The sequence below is a fragment of the Lutra lutra genome, chromosome 14 (assembly GCF_902655055.1).
Source record: "Lutra lutra chromosome 14, mLutLut1.2, whole genome shotgun sequence".
In the NCBI taxonomy this organism is placed as follows: Eukaryota; Metazoa; Chordata; class Mammalia; order Carnivora; family Mustelidae; genus Lutra; species Lutra lutra.
In genome coordinates this window covers 12,796,088-12,816,641 of record NC_062291.1, presented here as the reverse complement: position 1 = coordinate 12,816,641, position 20,554 = coordinate 12,796,088, and the positions used below count along the sequence as shown (strand labels likewise).

The window sequence follows — 20,554 nt, the reverse complement described above, 5'->3', positions numbered from 1 at the left end:
ATTCCTTGTCTATCCATAGTCAAAATCTGGGCTAAGCACTATCAGGAAATTAAGGAAACAGTAGACATGCCTTCTGACTCTTGCGCTGGGTATGATATGCATACAGGACAATGCACCTCAGATTTTCCCATTCATGGTCAGAACTGGGGTCTAGAAACAACCTACCAGGTCCAGTGAATAGGCAGGGCTCTTTCCCCACTCACGTCAGCTATCTCTTGCATCACACCTATGGCTCTGCTAGGTGCTCTGCTAGTTACGGAAAACTCGGGAATCTGACCTCTATATAGAACAGAGCAATAATTCTCATTTATGGAGCCCTTCCTTGTTTCAGAAGCTGCACTCCATGCATGCCATCACCTTCAATCCTCTCAACATCCCCAGACACCTGCGAGGTGAGTATTGTTTCCGTCGTGGTTCAAGCCAGGTACGTAGGTTAGTAGAAGGCTCTAACTGAAAACTCTACTAAGACTTGCCGTAGAGATTAAAATAGAGCTGCTGGCCGCAGATGACGGCGGGTATCACGGAAGCATAAGAAAATGAACACAATGGAAGTTCGGAGAATTAAAACAGAACTTTGGGAAACCTTTAAATGACAGGAGGAGAAAGGCAAGACCACATTCGTGCCTGCAAAGGAATGGTTAGAGGAAAATCTGAAGACAATGACAAAGGAGAAGTGATTTTTCAAAAAAAATATCCGATTCCAGAGTAATACTATAATGCCTAATATACATAGGCATTATATATGGCTCTAATACATGGCCTAATATATGGCTCAAATACAAAGGACTGTTAAGTGGTGGTGAATATTCAGCTCAGATCAGATATAAGGAATTATAGTCATGTCAGTTTGCATAGCGTGTGCGTGCACGAGTGCAAGCATGGGCATGCTTCCACAATAGGTTGTAGGAGTAGAGATGCAGGCAGTTGGATGGTGTGGAGTTTTGACCCTGGCAGGTGCTCAGGTGGAGAAAGAACACGGCGGGGTGGAAAGATTCTAACATGGGGGTCCAGGGGTAACCTGACGGGGTGCGTGGACAGCCTGCAGGCACAGAGAAGTCAAGCCGGGAGAGGGGGGAGCACATGGAGAGAAAAGGCAGTGGAAGTGGTGTCTTGAGAGCCATAGAGCTGAAGGAAGAGGAGACTGTGGTCATAGTGGCACACAAGTTTCTGCCCTGGACCTGCCTCAGTGAAATGCTGCCTCACCCATAAGCCACTCGTGTGACGCAATCTGTAGAAAGTGGAGTGGGGGCTGAGTTATGAGTGAGGAAAGCTAGTGATGCAAGCCAGGGATGCAGGGGGAGCAGCTGGCAGGGACAGCGAGGACATAGCCATGAGTCACGGGAGCTCGGCATAACAGGCCAGCAAGAGCCTGCCCTCAGCCATGGCTGGCGGAAGTTCTAAAAATGTCCAAGGAGACAGTCTACACACTGCCTTCTCTCTCCTTAAGTATTTCTGCAAATATGGGAACAAACATCTTCTCTGGATTCCAGAGGAACATTCTAAGGCTAAACTGCTTTCAAGCGGGGGGAGAAGCTGATGTCAGAGGTCCTTACACGCTCCGTTTACCGTCATTTATCCAAATCTGTGCTAGCAAATCTTCCTAAGCTTTTCCAGCTTCCTCAAGCGTAGGAGATCAAATCTCTCCCGGTCTCCACCCAGCTGCCTCAGGCAACCTCAGGGGCAGAGGGCCTGGGCTCTGTTCGGGAACCTCATGAACTGGTAATCCTGTTCTCTTAAAATCAAGCTATGGGCAGCAGTGAGCATGCAGGGGAGGGACGGCTCCCACGGTTCCATGCGATGCACAGGATGGGAACATCAGACCCAGATCTGAATTTGAATCCTGGCTCCGATTTTATTACCTTAGGAAATGAAACTCTTTGAGCCTCCGTTTCATCATCTGGCAAGTGGAAACAATCTTACTTACTTTACAGAGTTGCTAGAGAGAGATGAATCATGAGAACACGCAGAGAACATCAGGGCGTGTGCGCATAGTGATAGCAGGTGACTGTTACTGCTAATAGGGAATGCACCCACGTGTCCCCCTCCCATCACTTTTTTTTTTTTTTTTTTTTTTTTTTTTTGCTTCTATTAGTACCATGTCCTGGGGTTTCTGTCACAATATAGAACATAATGTTTCACCTTATATCCTACTATTAAATTCCTAGGAGTACCAGCAATCCACAATTTTTGTCCCATGAGCTGATTTTTCTATTCTTTCGACTGTTACCTTTTCCTAGGTGGGCTTCACCCTCCTTGCACTTTCTGGGCTTCGGTTCCTGTTGTTAGATGGTGTTTCCCACTGGCAGATAAACTCTTTGGAGTCCTAGCCTCTGGAACACTCGTAAGAATGTCAGGCCACAGTCAAGTTCACACAGTGCACACCGCAGGCTTTTAAATCATTCACTCCTTTGGAATTACCCTTCACAACATTTATAATTAACTCAATACGAACACAGATAGCTGTAAGACTGGTTCCTTAGAGCGTCTGGGTGGCTCAGTGGGTTAAGCCTCTGCCTTCAGCTCAGGTTATAATCTCAGGTTCCTGGGATCGAGCCCCGCATCGGGCTCCCTGCTTAGCAGGGAGCCTGTTTCTCCCTCTCTCTCTGCCTGCCTGTCTGCCTACTTGTGATCTCTCTCTCTCTCTCTGTCAAATAAATAAATAAAATGTTAAAAAAAAAAAAGACTGGTTCCTTAAAGTACGTACATAAACTTGTTCTTTTAGAAACCCAAGCACTGTATTTACTTTATAGTATATGTTACAAAGATCATTACTTAATGTGAGCAGTCATCCTCCAGACACTCATCAGCTGCACTGAACAGGTTCTGGAAGGGTAGTTCTCAAATTTGGCCACACTTTGGAATCACTTGGGAATCCTTAGAAAATGCAGGTTTTTCTTCATCACGCCCACACATAGTGCCTTCCCTGACACAGGGTTTCACGTGGGCATCCCCAGGTGATCCTGAGGTACAGCAAAGTTTGGGACCTGTGGTTTGAAACTAGCATCTACCCATGAACCATCATAGATAAGATAGTGACATCGGTCTATGTGTGTTTATAAGAATGTTACTCCATCTGAGTTCACGGATTCATTCAACAGATATCTGTAGAGGCAAACGTCTTTTTATTGTTCTTTGCTTTCTTGCCCTGCATGGATACTGCCTTTTCTACAAATGGAAGTTTTGCTGTAAACCTTGCGTCAAAGCGAGTCTATCCCCACCGTTTTCCCAAGACCATGTGCTCACGCCCCATCTCTGCATCACATTTTGGTAATTCACACGCTATTTCAAAGGTTTTCACTGCATTCGGTCTGTTATGGTGATCTGTGGATCAGCAGTCTTTGATGTTATTGTTGTCATTTGGGGAGACACCACAAACCACCCCTGTGTAAGATGGCAAGCTTAATCAAGGTGCGTGTTCTTTTTTGTTTTTTAATTAGGTTATGTTAGTCCCCATACAGTACATCATTAGTTTTTGACGTAGTTCCATGATTCGTTGTTTGCGTATAACACCCAGCGCTCCGTGCAATCCGTGCCCTCCTTAATACCCATCACCAAGCTCACCCATCCCCCCCACCCTCTCCCCCTAAAACCCTCAGTTTTTTCCCGGAGTCCACATCTCCCCATCTTGTTCCCCCCGACTTCATTCTTCCCTTCCTTCTCCCAATGTCAAGGTGTGTGTCCTGACAGCTTTACCGACCAGCCATTCCTATCTGCTTCCTTCTCGGGCCTCCTTACTCCCTGAGACACAACAAAATTGAAATTCACCCAATTCATACCCTTACAATGGCCCTTAAGTGTTCAAGCAAAAGGAAGGGTTATGCACCCGTCACTTTAAGTCCAAAGCTAGAAATGATTCAGCTTCATGAGAAAGGCATGCTGAAAGCTGAGATAGGCCAAAATCTAGGTCTCTTGTGCCAAACAGCCACACTGTGAATGCAAAAGATAAACTCTTGAAGGAAATTAGAAGTGCTATTCCATGAACACAGAGATGATAAAAAAGCATAACCGCCCTATTGCCAATATGGGAAAAGTGTCAGTGGTCTGCGTAGAAGGTCAAACCGGCCACCGCATTCCCTTCAGCCAAAGCCTAACCCAGAGCCAGGCCCTGACTCTCTTCGATTCTGTGGAGGCTGAGGGAGGTGAGGAGGCTGCAGGAGAAAAGCTGAAAGCCCGCAGAGGTCAGTGCAGGAGGTGTAAGGAGAGAGGCCACCTCCCTCACCTCAGAGGGCCCGGTGAGGCGGCAGGTGCTGATGGAGCAGCGGCAGCAAGTTCTCTGGGAGGTGGAGCCGAGATCATTCAGGAAGGCGCCTACACAGACCAACAGATTATCAGTGTAGACAAAGCAGCCCTCTACTGGAAGAAGATGCTATCAAGGACTTTCCCATGAACGAGTGAAATGAGAAAAGAAGTAACAGTGACCCATGCCGGGGTCTCACTCCCATAGACTCTGACTTGGCAGGTTCGGGTGGAGTCCAGATTTAGGGCATTTGTGTTTTACCTTTTTTATTGGCTGTCGTGAGCCCTTCAGATGCTCTAATGTGGAACGTGAGGTAAGTGTTGGAAGGAAAATGTAACACACTGTCAGGCAGAGATGGCTCAAGGCAGGTAAAATTTTGGCAAATAGACATGAAGGCAAGATGAATGTCGCGACTCATAGGAAGCTTTGCTTCTGTGCAGTGGAATCGAGTCAGATCAACTATCCCGGAGTTAGTGTTTGCTGTGCACCTTGGCTGCTTGGCTTTTGTTAATCCCTCCATTATGGCTGTCCGTTCAGTCTGCTGCTCAGCCCACAGCTGAGAGTTCTTGACGCCAACGGCCTCCATCTTTCTTTGCTCCTTCAGGGTCTGGCCAATCGAGTCCCACCCACAGCTGGGGCTCCCTGACTGCTCGTAGACGGAAGGCTGAAGTGAGCAAGCAAATGAAAGGCTGAGTACCAAGGCGCTTGCAGAAAGAGATGCAGCCTGGTTCCTGCTTTCATGGGCTTTGTCATCTAGCGTGAGAGTCGTGTGATATTATGTCCCAAGACAATTAGAACACGATATGGGGAACCTTCCCATGGACAACTGGAGGGGCTCAAGCACTTGCTAAAGCAACTGAGAGGAGCTACCTTGGAAAGGTTGAGAAGGGTAAGGACCAACACTGGACTACAGAGTGCAGGAAGAAGGCTTTGTGCAGGAAGTGCAACCAAAACTGGGTCTGGACTGTGGCGGAGTTTGAGGGGTGAGACATGGAGTGGCTGCTGTTATGCGAGAAATGAATGTGTGGAGAGGAAACAGATGGGTGCGATGTGGAAGCATCCTGAAGGAGGAGAGGGTTGTCCACGTGGCGGGAAGACTCACAGAGCTTTCAGGAAATCACAAGGCAATCAACTCTGCATGAGTGGGACTTGCTCACCACCCCACTCCCAGTTTCTAGAAGAGGTGGGCCTTATGTGAGGGTTTTTTTTTTTTTAAAGATTTTATTTATTTGACAAAGAGAGAGACAGTGAGAGGGAACACAATCACGGGGAGTGGGAGAGGGAGAGGGAGAGGGAGAAGCAGGCTTCCCGCTGAGCAAGGCGCCCAATGTGGGACTCGATCCCAGGACTCTGGGATCATGACCTGAGTTGAAGGCAGACGCTTAACACCTGAGCCACCCAGGTGCCCCTACAGGGGGTTATTAATGAAGATTCATGGACTATGGGACTAAATGACAAAATAGGAAGAAATTTAAAATAAAATAATCCTCGTGTCCATTGACAGATGAACGGATAACAAAGCTAGGGTACACACACACACAATGGAATATTACTCAGCCATAAGAAAACATGAAATCTTGCCATTTGCAACAACATGGATGGAGCTAGAGGGTTTATGCTAAGTGGGATGAATCAGACAGAGAAAGACAAATACCATGTAATTTCACTCAAACACGAGTTTAAGAGACAAAACAAAAGAAACAAAAGAACAGAAAAGTAAAAACAGACAAATAAGACCCCCCCAGACTCTTAAATACAGAAAACAACGGTGGCTGGAGGGCAGGTGGATGGGGGTGTGAGTAACAGACAAAGGGGATTAAGGGTCCACTTGCCGTGATGAGCGCTGAGAAAAGTACAGAATTGTTGAATTGTTAAACTGTACATCTGAAACCAATCTAACTCTGTATGTTAGTTAGTTATACTTCAATTTAAAAAATGCGTGAGATTAAAAAAAAAAAGGAAGAAAAAAGCTTCTCAAAGAGAGAGACCACCACCGGGTGGGCAGCCATGATTCCGTTTCTAAAAGTCGAACATTCCATTCAGTACCTCAATTTGGATTCATGTATTGGTACAGTTAGTTTGATATTCCGTTTCCTGGTTACAGGTCCTCCAATTCTCCAGTTCCAGGGAAAAAATGGACTAGAAAAAGTGGAACAAAACACTTTCTTAGTACTGACTTCCTCTGTACTGAGAATTTTTGATGTTGTTGTTTAATGAGAAAAATGTGAACTTTCACCTTAATTCTCAAGAATGGAACAAATGATTTTGCAACTAAATATAGATCATCAGGAGATACTTCTCAAAATTGAGGCAAGATACAAATGCAGGGACCCAAAGGGGCACCTGTACCCCAATGTTTATAGAGACAATGTCTACAATTACCAAACCATGGAAAGACCCCCAATGTCCATCAAAAGATGAAGGGATAAAGAAGATGTGAGATATATATATATATATATATATATATATATATATATATATATATATATATACTATGCAGCCATCAAAATTGAAATCTTACTGGGGCACCTGGGTGGCTCAGTGGGTTAAAGCCTCTGCCTTTGGCTCAGGTCATGATCTCAGGGTCCTGGGATCGAGCCCCGCATCGGGCTCTCTGCTCAGCGGGGAGCCTGCTTCCTCCTCTCTCTCTGCCTGCCTCTCTGCCTGCTTGTGATCTCTGTCTGTCAAATAAATAAATAAAATTTTTAAAAAAATTGAAATCTTACCATTTGCAATAACATGGATGGAACTAGAGGGTATTACACTGAGTGAAATAAGTCAGAGAAAGATGATTATCATATGATCTCACTCATCTGTGGAGTTTAAGAAATAAAACAGAGGATCATAGGGGAAGAGAGGAAAAACTAAAACAAGATGAAATGAGAGAGGGAGATAAGCCATTAGAGACTCAGTCATAGGACACAAACGGAGGGTTGCTGGAGGAGTGGGGGGTGAGGGGGTGGGATGATGGACATTAAGGAGGGCATGTGATGTAATGAGCACTGCATGTTACATAAGACTGATGAATCCCTGACCTCTACCTCTGAAACCAATACTACATCCTATGTTAATTAATTGAATTTAAATTTTTAAAGAATGAAAAAAATAAAATTAAATAAAATTTTTTAAAAATTTAATTTTAAACTTAATTAAAATTAAATTTTAATTTAATTTTATTTTATTTCTTAAAAGTAATCAAATAAAAAAGTAATTTTTATCTGATTAAAAGTCATCAAATAAAAGGAACTGGGGCCATTTATAGAAGCAGTTGCCCACACCTGGAGGCACCTTTCATCACCCACACAAAGGTGTAGACCAATCTCTACCTTTTCCCATCTGGAAAGAAGACATGGAAAATAGTACCAGCAGTACTCAACTGGTTTTTTTTATATGGATGCTTCTGATTCCCATTTGCATGTGAAACCTCTGGAGATGAATTATGGGATGATCCAAGGGGAAGGAACCAGGTTGACAGAAAATTGCCATTCAGCTTGAGAGTCCACTAATCTCATCTTCTTGCCCAGTTTAGGTATTCTAGCTTCACAGGCTTGGTGATGCCTCTATCATGACGTAGCCCAGGAAGAAAAATAACGGACCGTAAATCTAGGGCATCCTCAAGACCTAAGCTTCTGGTCTACCCATCTCTGAGAACAATTATGAATTTAAAGCTGAGAAGTACTATGGGGCTTCTGTGCCTGCAGAGACTCTGGAGGGGTTTCTTACCCAGCCTGGTATCTTGGATACATGGACAGTATCTCTTCTGCTTCCTAGACTGGACCACCACTGTTCTAACCCAGCCACAAGAGGGGCAGGTGACCCCAGCGCCCTCTAGTAGGGGCGGCGGGGGTGAGGACTGTATGTGTGGAGGACGGACATCAATTAAGGCAGAATCCATTCCCAAGTGCTGTAAAGGTAGGTTGAATTTCTTCCATCACATTTCCTCAAAGCCAAAGTCCTGCCCTGGGTCGCTGATCTTCCCATCTGAGAAGAAGCACCATTCACTGGGGGTCCTCCCACTTTAGCTCCCCTTAAGGGGCCGCACAGTCTGTCACTCCAGCCTCTGTAGCCTCTCATGATCATCTTTTTGTGGGGGACAACAAGATGGCTTCCTCCACAGGTACAACCTGCCTCAAAAACGAATCCCTTCAACAGCCAGAAGAGATGGGTTGTTTCTACCTCACAGTGTACTTTGTCACTTGTCCTTTTAAACAAAAAACAAAAAACAAAACTGTGCCCTATGTCCCCACCAAAGATGGATACACAACTCTTCCTCCCATCTCTCTGGGAGGACAAATTAAATTACATTTGGAAGCAAATTAAAAGACGTAAGGTCCAACTTACCTGAGAAAGTCCGTGACCAAAAGTATGGTGTCCATCCTGCATCTCTAGGACTATAGAGTAGGTGGGGTACTCTAGAGTTGGTGGGGTACTCTAACTCAACGAGCTGAGTCACACCCATGTGAGCTTCATATCTCGGCCTAGATTGCCATCTCCAAAACTGACTTCCCTCTTTGATGTTGTTCTCTGACATGTTTCATCTTTCGTCCCTTCTTCCTCTTGAATTATTTTTAGCCACAGTAAAATTAGTGGAAACATGGAGGGCCAAATACTCATTTGATCCTTCCAAGCCCCATGTGGGTCTGATGTCCCAAACCGCACTCCTAAGCACTTCGTAGAAGGCTTGAGAATTGTATAAAAGTCCTTCCCCTTCCCCTGGATGTGTGGCCAGCCCCTGACATACGAGTCCCAGAAACCATAAGTGCCATCCACAACCTCTGAGAAGCTACCAGATTTTCTCAAAAAGGCACAGTGTTTTTTACACCTTTACGATGATTTATAATTCTTAAAGACCCAATTCGATAAGGCGCAGGGTAATTGCCTTTGTTTTTCCATCTTTAAGGCCAGGTTCCCTAGAGTAGGTGCTATTTGGACCTGGCTCATGGCAAATGACACCTGCGGACAGTGTCCATTCAGGGCGATGGTTTCCTGCAACGTTCCACCTGGGAGCCTCCGTTCCCCTTCTATTCAGTCTGTGCTTAAGAAAGGCAGCAAGAACCGGGGAGTAAGGGCTCAGGAATGATCCTCCACTCCTGAGGAAGAAAAGAATTCTTGCCCCTCTTTGGACAATTCTGATGTGTGTTCTCTGCAGTTTCTCAAAGGCTCCCCACTGGGGATTGATCTCCAGGTCACTCCAGCAATCACTTGCTTTTAAGTTAACCTTAGATTGGCTTTTCCACCTTCCCCATCTCACTTCCCATTCTGTTGGCGTGCATCTCAGCCCAGACGCCTCCTCAGGGGGTCCCAGCTGAGGCACTGACCTCCTTGGCCCGGGGTCTTGACCAAGGCACTTTTTCCACTCTTACTCAGTACTTTCTCATTCCTGTCCCTTCCTCATTTTCCTACCTCTGAGTCCTAAAGAGGCAGGAACCCTTAGTCTGGGATCCATCAGCACCAAGATGGCTTTTCCCATCTGCAGTGCATGCTATGTCATCTGATCTCCCCACAAGGCTGTTCAATGGGAAAACATGGAAAGTGAGAGAGGGAGCTGGTGCTTCTCTTGGAGGACTCTTGCTTGTGCTGTCACAGTAGGTGATGAAAGGCTTGATCGCAACTTTCAGTTCGGCTCATTGTCTGAATTGGCCACTGTGACACCTGGAAGCTCCACACCATTCTGCCAACTGCCAACCATCATGGCAGAGTTACGCCCAACAGTTTCCCTGTCTCCATGGACGTGTCCACCTGACGGAGTTCCCAGGGATGAACTGCTGTCCTAAGAGGGAGGGCAAGCAAGAGGCTCTGTATAATATCAGTTGTGATTTCAAAAGATAATCCAGATTCCCATGTGAGACTTCTCTAGCTTTGGGTGGTCTTTGTAAAAACTTGACTCCAATCCCCAATGTCTTCATCCACGTTAACCCAGCACCCTTCTAACGTGGTCTATAAATTTTTAATCGAATTTCCTCATCACCCTTTGTCTCTGTGTTGACAAGAGGCCCAGGCACTTTTGATCTGGACACAAATTTGTCATTTTGCCATTTTCTACAGGAAATCTAATCTCACCAAGTGTATTATGATTTTTTAGTCTCACTAACGTCTGTGAAGGTCCGTGAAGGTCACATTTCCCTTGGGGAGCTTTCTGCTCTGTGTAGCCCTGGGATGTTTGCAGTCTCCTGCTCCAGAACTTTCTTTCCTGGGGAGGAGCAGTGCCTAGCCTGTTTTCTCTGGTTCCTGTAGGAAAAAAAAAAAGTGGATAAAAGTGACTCTTCCAAATCCCCTGAGGTTGACTCTCACTTCCTCCCACATCCAGTTCCCCCTCACACCACAGATCCTCCTGTTTCCCTTTCTCTAAACTCTTAGAACAACTCTTAGAACAATTTCTTCCAAATCCAAACAAGCATATGCATCTGCCCACTTCCTTGATCTGAGGGGAAGGAACAGGAAGAGACAAAACCCGTTAGTGGGTAAGTTTGAGGAGGGTGTGGTAATATTTTGGAACACTTGTAAGTTAATAATTTTTGTGCTCTCACAACTAAATGGTAACCAAATGCTGAGCAAATAAAGGATCAACTCAAAGAATAACGTTGCGGTCAGGACCACAATGTGGGTTCTTCGTATTAGCTCCATAACTTTCAATTTTGATGTGGGAAATTACTCCCTCCATCTTGGGTAAATGCGATAATGAGACTCACTTTCGTGTACTTTATGGAGAAGGTGAGTGGAATATTCATCATTTATACATGGCCTCTAATGGTCACTTAATAATGTATAACCATCATTATCTCTGGAAAAAGTTTAACTTTTAGCTGGAAATTCATTTCATGTTCTTGGCTCATGTCCATGTGACTCATATAAACACTATCTTCCCCAAGCTTACTAACAGTTCCACTCAGGCTGCCCTCCTATTCTGCTTCATTCCGTAGAACACAAGGACGCCTTGGGAATTAGGCAGGCTGACTTCCCTGGCCATGGGCCTTGGAGCTCATGGTCACCTCCATGCCAGGCCTGGAGCAACTCACCTGGTCTTTTGGTCCACAGACTTTGCTTATATGGAATCCCTCCTGCTCTCTGAAGAGATACCTTTCTTCCCAGAGCTTCTGGTCTCTTCCTTATCTCAGTATCAGGACACTGGGTTCTGTTATCTTGGCCTGGTGTTCTTATCTTGCCTGTAACACAAGAGCAGAGGGAACAGTGGGCACTGTATGATCAGAAATCTCTCTGGGCTGTTCTTGAAGCCAGCCTTCATCCCCCACCCCACAACAATACCTCAGATGATGCCACTGGATTTAGAATTAGTTTCCACCTGTCTCCCCCTGACCTCAGAGGGTCAACTCAAGAAGTTTTACCTTATTTCTTTTACTCAATGGGAAACTCAGAATAGGTGAGGTTATGGCTTGAGGACATGGGTCATCTCACATATTCCCATAATGCCAGTGTGCTGCCTGGGGCATGGTGGGGGCTCAGAAACAGTGTGGAGAAATACCAATCCAGGTAATGAGAACATTTGCTGAGGGAATGCTGAAATGGCAGGAGAAAATGTCTGGAAAGAAGAGACCAGGAATTCACCTTCTCTACCTCTTGGCTAAAGCTGGTTTTTTAAGTTCAAACTCACTTGCCAGATGCCTCTGTTCCCTTTCTGGTAACATATTTTCACAAGCAAACTGCCCTGTTTCCTAGGCACCATTCCTCCATTCTCTCTAGGAACTGGGTCTGCAAACATTGGCGTAAGCAGAAGGTAAATTCTAAGTGTCTTGGGAGCCAGAAGGAAAGAGCTCAGTCTCCAGGGCATTAGAAAGGCAAAAGGCAAGGAGTCAGAAGTGTGGGTGACAGAGTGACTGCGTCCCTCTGGGGGGTGCTTGAACCTTCGCAAAGACTAAGGAGGATCAATTTCCAGATCCTTGTGTGTTTTCACCAACTTCTAATTTTTTAAAAATTAAAAAATTAAAAATTAAAAAATTTAAAAATGCAATAATAAACTCCCATATGCATTTTACCTAGATTCAACGAATGTTTCCTGCCTTCCTAATTCCTCCCTCTCTACACATACCCAGGCACACACATGTGCGTGCATACACATTCTCACTACCTCACCTAAGTTAGTTTCATATCATCTACAACTGCATTTTTTCAAAAAGATTTTATTTATTTGAGACACAGAGAAGACAGAGAGAGAGAGAGAATGTGCACACAAGTGGGAGGGGGCTGGGGCAGAGGGAGAACCAGACTCCCCGCTGAGCAGGGAACCCCACCATGAGGGACTTGATCCCAGAACCTTGAGATCATGACCTGAGCCAGAGGCAGATGCTTAACCAGCTGCACCACCGAAGCGCCCCTCTAATATTCCCCGTTTCTTGGCCCAGAATTGCTTCCCCCCAAATTTATAACTATTGCTTTGTATTTTAAATTTAAGATTCAATCAGTGTTCATACTTCGGATTTATTATGTCTCTTCAAACTACACAGTTGCTCTAAAGCTATTCTTTTTGTGACATGGATTTTTGTTACTGTCTTTAAGATTCACATGAACTTCCTTACAGAATGTCTCCCATTCTGAATTTCTCTGGCTCTTCCTCACGATTACACTTGAGCTAGACTTTTCTGGCGGAAATATTACATATTTCCGAAGGCATGTTATGACAGATGGTTTCGCCTTTTGGAATGCCAAATTTGAACCTTCCACTTAAGGGGGGTTCCCCAGAGCTCTCCATCATAAAGGTACATTTTAAGTTTTGTAGTCAATAAATAATATTTTGGATCGTTCTTTATGATCATGGGAGCATCTGCTTCCCATCAACCTACAGAAATCCCATTTTATGAATGCTAGGTTCTCCCAGCAACCGCTAGCTTGTAATAAAATTTCTTTTCATCACCAGATGGTCACCAGCGTGTCATTGAATGACTTCAAGCCTACAGGCCTCAACTTAAATGGGAGATAATAGAAGGTGTTATCATGCAGGGATTTCATTTAGGGACAAGTAGTAACTTTAAGCAAAAGTAGGAGTGGTGTTTGGTTCTATTCTTTGAGAGGACCGGTGTGCTATTTGAGTTGGTGTAGCCTAGCACTCGAAGGCCTCAGTGTTCTGGAAAGATCCACAACTACACCCAGTTAGTCCCATAAAAGGGAGCTCCGTGTTCTTTGCTCTGGGTCTAGACCGTTCGTTCTATCGTGCTGAAGGCTGAAGAACCTACAGACAGAATCACTGTCCCTCCTTGGACCAAAGGAGACTCAACACTCCCAGGGCTCAAAACCCTTCCTTTCCCTCCACAGCGTATCTGGTATTTGGCTACAGGACAATAAATCTTGTTTTAGTTTAATAATGCCTGGTAAGTCCATATTTTTTGTGTAATGCCTACTCAGGGGAAATGAATCTGCATTGAGTTTTGATTCTGAAACTAGATGAAACTTTAATTAAGCCATGTGATTCCACCCTTCGTAAAGAATGGAGTGTGCTATAGACCAGACTGCATGGTGGACAGTCCGCTCTCGGGAATGAAAACTTACTTCCAAGCCATTACCATTCTAAGGACACCACAGGAGGTGAATGATGGGTTTTATCTAATCTGGACAGCCTGGCTGGCTTCAGGGGGAGTTTTTCATTTTCTTCACAGTCTGGAACGTCATCCCAATTTCTACCTTCGCTGTAAAATCTCTTCTTGCTTACTTCATATTTTAAGATGAATTACTGGGGGCATCCGGGTGGCTCAGTCAGTTGAGCATCAGACTCTTGGTTTTGGCTCAAGTCATGATCTCCGGGTGGTGGGATTGAGCCCCTCGTCGGGCACCTCACTGAGCATGGAGTCTGCTCCCTTCCCCCTGCTTGCATGCACTTGCTTCTCTCTTTCTTTTTTTCTCTCTCTTTCAAAAAAAAAAAGATGAATTATTGTTGGCTCAGGTCAGAACTTTACAAAAGAACAGAAAGGCAAATAGCAGCAAAATCATGACATAAATGAAAGCCAAGAACTTGGAGGCACTGGAGACAGATCGAAAAAGTCAAATGGATTCAGAAACTTCAAGTAAGAATGGAATTTCCCCCCTGGACACAGTAATGAAAGCTAAGTGTATTATTTAGGGTAGAGCTAAGCAACTTTAATGAAAGACCCAATAATAGTTCCAAGAAGGTGGACTTTATCTCTCTCACATGGAAAAACCTGGCTCAGCCCCAAAGACCAGGTTCCTACCATCTCCTAGACAGACATTACCACCATGTTCATGGTCAAGGTGCAGTTGTAATGGGTTCCTGTCAGTGGAAAGTGGAAAAGAGTGTTGAGGAGATAAAGGATAGCCTCTTAATTCCATTCCCAGTCTTTTGGCATGAATTTAATGACATGGTTACATGCATAAGCAAAGGTTAGGAAACTTATTGTTACAGGGAAGGGCTGTGTTCAGCGTCAGTCCTACACCTGGGGAAGGGGGGGAAGAATGATTACGGTGAGCAACTTTATGCTCTGTCACACTAATAGAAATCTGCTTATTGTTCTTCTTCTTTGGGTCTGGAAAATCAAAGAGAAAGCTAAGGGATCTATCCTTATATCTCACCAGCCACCACAAGGACTCCCCTTCAATAGGCTCCGTGTTTATATGGTCAGCCAGTCCCTCTGCATGGTTCCTGAGCTCAGCCAGAGCAGCAAGATAAGGATGGAGGTCGACTGTGGGGGCAGGACCGTGGTGATAATGGCGTTGAAATGTATTTATGGATCCCTCTCAACACGTGGCAGCTGGATCCAAAAATCACGAAAGTAGGTTACAGAAGTATAACCCTTATATCCTAGGCTCGGCTTGCTTATTTAAATAAATGAGAATACATTTAGATTGTCAGCCCAAATTAATATGCGCCATCCATTCCTGGTAGAGTTTGTAGGCAATCCATACCTTCACGGTCATCTTATCCCTCAATATTCAGGGTGCTTTTAAAACTGCTTATATATAAAAATATATTATATGTTTATAAAAAATAAAAAAAATTTTAAAAAAAACTGCTTATATATGTTGAACTGTCTCCAAGGTTAGTGTTCGCTGCTCTCATGATAAGCTCAGATGTACTGCTTGGTGCTTGAGGATGGAGATCTTGGGAGCCAAGAGAGCCAATAAAGTGTACGCCGTGGTAGGCTCTGCCACACGGAACGGTCATGGCTTTGTCCCATGACTATCGATGTAGTCAGACTACCCATCTCTGCCAACAGTTCTCAGCTTAGGTGCCAAGATAAAGAGAGAGGCACACAGATGGGATCAAGCTTCATGTGGATGCTGACATCACTGTAGAGCTCTGCCAGTGCCTCTAGGCAACCATGGCCTCCAGATGGCTTTTCCGTCCCCACCCCTCCCCACCTCCACCACAGTTCTCATTCCGGTGGAATCCTACAGCTATGCAGCCTGGACCCAAAGGGCTTCAGAGCTTGGCAGGAGAGATCTTTCGGTTCACATTTACACACATCCATTTTCTCCAAGACACCCTCGTGTTTCTGGGCTGGGTCCAGTCTTGGCTGTATGCGGTAGACAGACTCTAAAACCTCCTCAGTCCTTGGCCTTGACCAGCCCAGACTCTTGATTTTTTTCATGACTATTTCATATAGAAATTAGAGAGTATAAATAAAAGAGAAGAGGTGAGGGGTGAAAGGGTCACACCAACATCCCACATGCCCACGGATGTGTAGGGAGAAGGATGATGTACATCTTTTCTTATTGGCTTAAGCTCAGACCCCAAGGACCAGTTGATCTAAAAGTGTACACAAAGCCATCATCTGTGGACTTGCCAATCGTTCCTCCTTACTGTGGAAGTTAGCATTTGTCAGATTTTAACCTCCACCTAGAAATATATAACATCAGTGCATTAAAATATCAAAACAGGGGTCCTCCCGGGCCAAGTCTGGTGTCTTTTCTGCCACACCATTCTCTCTTCTCACAAGACTTAACTGGAAATTTTGTTTTGACCTTTCCCTAAGGAAGGGGACTGCTTGTGTCTAAAACAAATCATTCAATTTATGAATGTCCATAAGTTAGTAACATAAGAGCCGGGGAAAAGGAGGAAAACATGAGAGAGAACTCTGTAACAAGTACTTTAGTAAATGACTCAAAGGGCAAGACACAATGTGGTCACTAAATTCATTTTACATGCCTCCTTAAATAAGCATGCTGACCCCAATGTTTGGAGATACTTCCTTCATGTGTGACTCAAGGCACTCACAAGGCTACTTTCATTTTGAGAGAACGGAGTCAATGTTATCCGAGAATTCAATCCCATCCATACAGTTGTACCAGAGTGAAAAAAAATTACAAACATCCTCAAAGACTGAGTTTACCACTTCCATACACTTGCTAAAAGAACAACGAATGGATATATTTTGGGAAGATGGATTTGAACTCAAAATGTGGTGTATATCATATTATTTCCTGTTTATGGTTCAATGTTTCAAAGTTAAAAATGAGAAATTAAAAAATACAGTCTTATTGAAACTGAAAACAAAGCTAAAAGAAAGGCGGCCAGAATGTACAGTTATAGAATAAATAAATCTTGGGGATGGTGCATACAGCATGGCCACTATAGTTAATTACACAGTACTATATATGTGAAAGTTACTAGGACAGCTCATCCCAAGAGAAAACACTGTATCCCTGTGTAGCCTCAGGTATTAACTAGCTGTACTCTGGTGATCATTTCACAATGTAGGCGAGTATCCAGTCATTACGCTCTACACCTGAAACTGATGTAAGGTTATGTGTCAATTATGTCTGAAGTTTTAAAAACCTAAATTTAACTCTCCTCAAACAATTTAAGTATATATGCAGTCTGAGGCAACAAGAGATTGATTCTAGTATAGGTCTGCAAAAGCCTTCCATGGTAGCTGGAATCAGGAAGGAGAGTAAATTAAATTTGTAGGAGTGGGATGTGATGGACAGTCTGAGCTTAATAATCACGGTATTCCCTTCTCTGGGACCCATTTACTTATTCTCTCTCTCTCTTTTTAAGATTTTTTTAAAAAAGATTTTATTTATTTGTTTGATAGAAAGAGAGATCACAAGCAGGCAGAGAGGCAGGCAGAGAGAGAGGAAGAAGCAGGCTTCCTGCTGAGCAGAGAGCCCGATGTGGGGCTTGATCCCAGGACCCTGAGATCATGACCTGAGCTAAAGGCAGATGATTAACTGACTGACCACCCAGGTGTCCCTTTAAGATTTTATTTTTAAGTGGGGCGCCTGGGTGGCTCAGTGGGTTAAGCCGCTGCCTTCGGCTCAGGTCATGATCTCGGAGTCCTGGGATCGAGTCCCGCATCGGGCTCTCTGCTCAGCAGGGAGCCTGCTTCCTCCTGTCTCTCTGCCTGCCTCTCTGCCTGCTTGTGATCTCTCTCTGTCAAATAAATAAATAAAATCTTTAAAAAAAAAAAAAGATTTTGTTTTTAAGTAATCTCTACACCCAACATGGGGCTCAAATTCACAGTCTCAGAGATCAGGAGTCGTGTGCTCCACCATTGGAGCCAGCTAGGTTCCCCTCCTATTCTTTAAAATAGAGCCTAAAACATGTATTCACAGAACTGTTGAGAAGATGTTTATCGAGCAATTAATATAGTTTTGCTAACACTTATCTCATGAGGAAGAATGCTAATTGGAAGGAGTCACCAAAATCTTACTTTAACCTTAATCTCTTACACCTGAATCTCTAGTCCTTCTTTATTGACGGTGTTCACTTCAGTTAAAGGATCATTTCTTTCTTTCTTTTTTAAGATTTATTTATTTGAGTGTGAATGAGTGGGGGAGGGGCAAAAGGAGGATGGAGAGAGCACCTCAAGCAGAGTCCACGATGAGTGCGGAGCCCGATGCGGAGCTCTGTCTCTTGACCCTGACATCATAACCTGAGTCAAAATCCTAAGTCAGATGCTTTGTCAACTGAGCCACCTAGGCGCCCCTGTCCAAGGATCGTTTTTGGAGGCCTTCCCCAATAGGATACAAGTGCCCAGTGCCGCCTCCTGGAGCCCTTCCACCTGGGATACCCCCAGCCATGCCACCACCACCTATGCCTCCTGGGGCTGGAGGGCATGGCCCACCATCAGCAGGAACCCCAGGGGCTGGACATGCTGGACATGGACACTCATATCCTCACCCATTCCCACCGAGTGGGATGCCCCATCCAGGGATGTCTCAGATGCAGCTGGTCCACCATGGCCCTCATGGCTTAGGACACCCCCATGCTGGGCCTCCAGGCTCTGGGGGGCAGCCACCACTGTGACCACCACCTGGAATGCCTCATCCTGGACCTCCTCCAATGGGCATGCCCCCTCGAGGGCCTCCTTTTGGATCTCCCATGGGTCACCCAGGTCCTATGCCTCCACATGGGATGCGTGGACCACCTCCGCTGATGCCTCCTCATGGATACACTGGGCCTCCACGACCCCCACCCTACGGCTACCAGCGGGGGCCCCTCCCTCCACCCCGGCCCACCCCCCGTCCTTCAGTTCCCCCTCGTGGTCCACTTCGAGGCCCTCTTCGCAATAATTTTTCATTGTCTTGCCTCCTGTTCTATCTTCCCAATATCTTCTCAATTCCTTGGACCAATCAGAGTTGCTGTAGCTCCCTAGGGCTAAGGCACTAATCCCTCTCAGGACTTTTTTTTTCCTTAGGTGTAATTTTTTTTTTTTTTTAAACAGGAGGTTTTATTTTTTTTTTCTATGTTGGCCCTAAGTGTTTTGCAAATGCACAGAGAAAATAAACTCCTTGTTTATGAAAAAAAAAAAAAAAATGGACACCACACCTTTTCTGACATTGGGGAACTTGGAGTCCTTTCCCCAGAAGATTTCCCTGTCGTCATGGAGCAGTTTGCGTATATGTCTAGGATATAAATCTTTATTTGTATCTTATGAAAACAATTATCCCACTAAACTTGGGGGAAAAGTGACCCTCACACCCCCAGATTGCAAGCTTTCGTGGAGCAATGTCTATGTCTGATTCAACTTTGGGTCGTCAACCTTACACAGTGTCTGCTAAAATCATGTTTTTGTTGGTGCATCTTTTAGTTTTTCTGAATTGAAAATCATTCGTAAAATGTCCATGGCAAAGTTACTGAATGGAAGTCACTGTGGTTTTCCCAAAAGAAAAGTTTTACTTCCAATGCATACAAGCGCATTCACACAATGGACCGTGTAGGCTAGTTACTGTCGTCGAAGTATCCCAGGCAATGCCTTGCATTTGGCACGCTGAGACAGCAGGCTGTTTATCAGATGAGCACAGCACAGTCCTATTTCCCTTCTGCCTTTCCACACCTAACTGCTTGGAACAATGAGCAGCCTCACAACTACCCTTTCTTTCCTGTAAGAAAGAGTCATGCTTTGTTTTTGTCGGTTCCTTTTCTCACCATGAGCTCATCTCTATAAGGGTAGGCCATCTGCTGGTCCTGCACAAAGTGTGTCCAGTTTTTAAGCCCCCCAAGGTTTTGTAAGCCTCTGAAACTGTTAAGAAAAAATATTTCTAAGCAGAAGTGAATGAGTATCATACACAGGACAGGGAAACTGAAATTCAAAATGGAAACCGGCTCTGAGTCATGTGCCTCTGTCCAAGGAGAGAATTCTCTTTCATGTATCACATACAGTTCTAGAAAGTGAAAGAAATCTGTTGACTTCAGTGCCAATGTATTCCAATTTAAATTTAATTTTTTAATTTAATATAAGAATTCTCAAGCAGGAAGTAAGTGGAGAATACTAAAACAAGGCAGTCTTTAATGAAAGAGAGCACTTTTGCCCCCCCAAAACGTTATTTCAATGGCATAGAATGTTTACATTCCCAAAGAGGATGGCTTTTATGAAAACCTGTAGGACAAGAAAAAGGAAACTCAGATGAAGGTTTCTATAGATAGCTTGGTGCAGAGGCTGGAACATGACAGACATTCCATAAACTTCCATTCTTAACCCTTTGCCCTACCTAAAATTGACCAAGATAATGGCCAATAATAATTGCCTTTGCACACAGCACTCTTTACATAAACTATCTCATTAAATCTTCACCAAAACTCCATGAAGTTGGTACCAGATTATTTCTGCTTTACAGATGCGAGAATCGGAAGCATGGAGAAATTTGTAGTCTACCCTTGGTCACACAGCTAGTAAGGGATAGAGGAGAATTTGAACCTGAATCTGTCTAGGTCCAGAATGTGCACTTGTCATCTAGATACAGCGTCTCCCTTTCCCCAAGCTATCTTTCTAGCTTGCAGTAGCTAGGTAAGAGCTAGCTTCATGGGAGAGGAAGAGTGTGAATGTTAGAAAACTCAACCAGTAAAGCCTATTGGAAGACATTTAGCTAGCCATCAGACACTCGGGCTTTGGTTAGACCCCCCGGCCTTAG

At 44.6% G+C, this 20,554-nt stretch overlaps 1 pseudogene; it reads left to right on the top strand.

The window, feature by feature from the left end:
- Positions 1-343: 343 nt before the first annotated feature.
- On the top strand, positions 344-18,812 carry LOC125085063 (splicing factor 3B subunit 4-like; annotated as a pseudogene).
- The last annotated feature ends 1,742 nt before the right edge of the window (positions 18,813-20,554 follow it).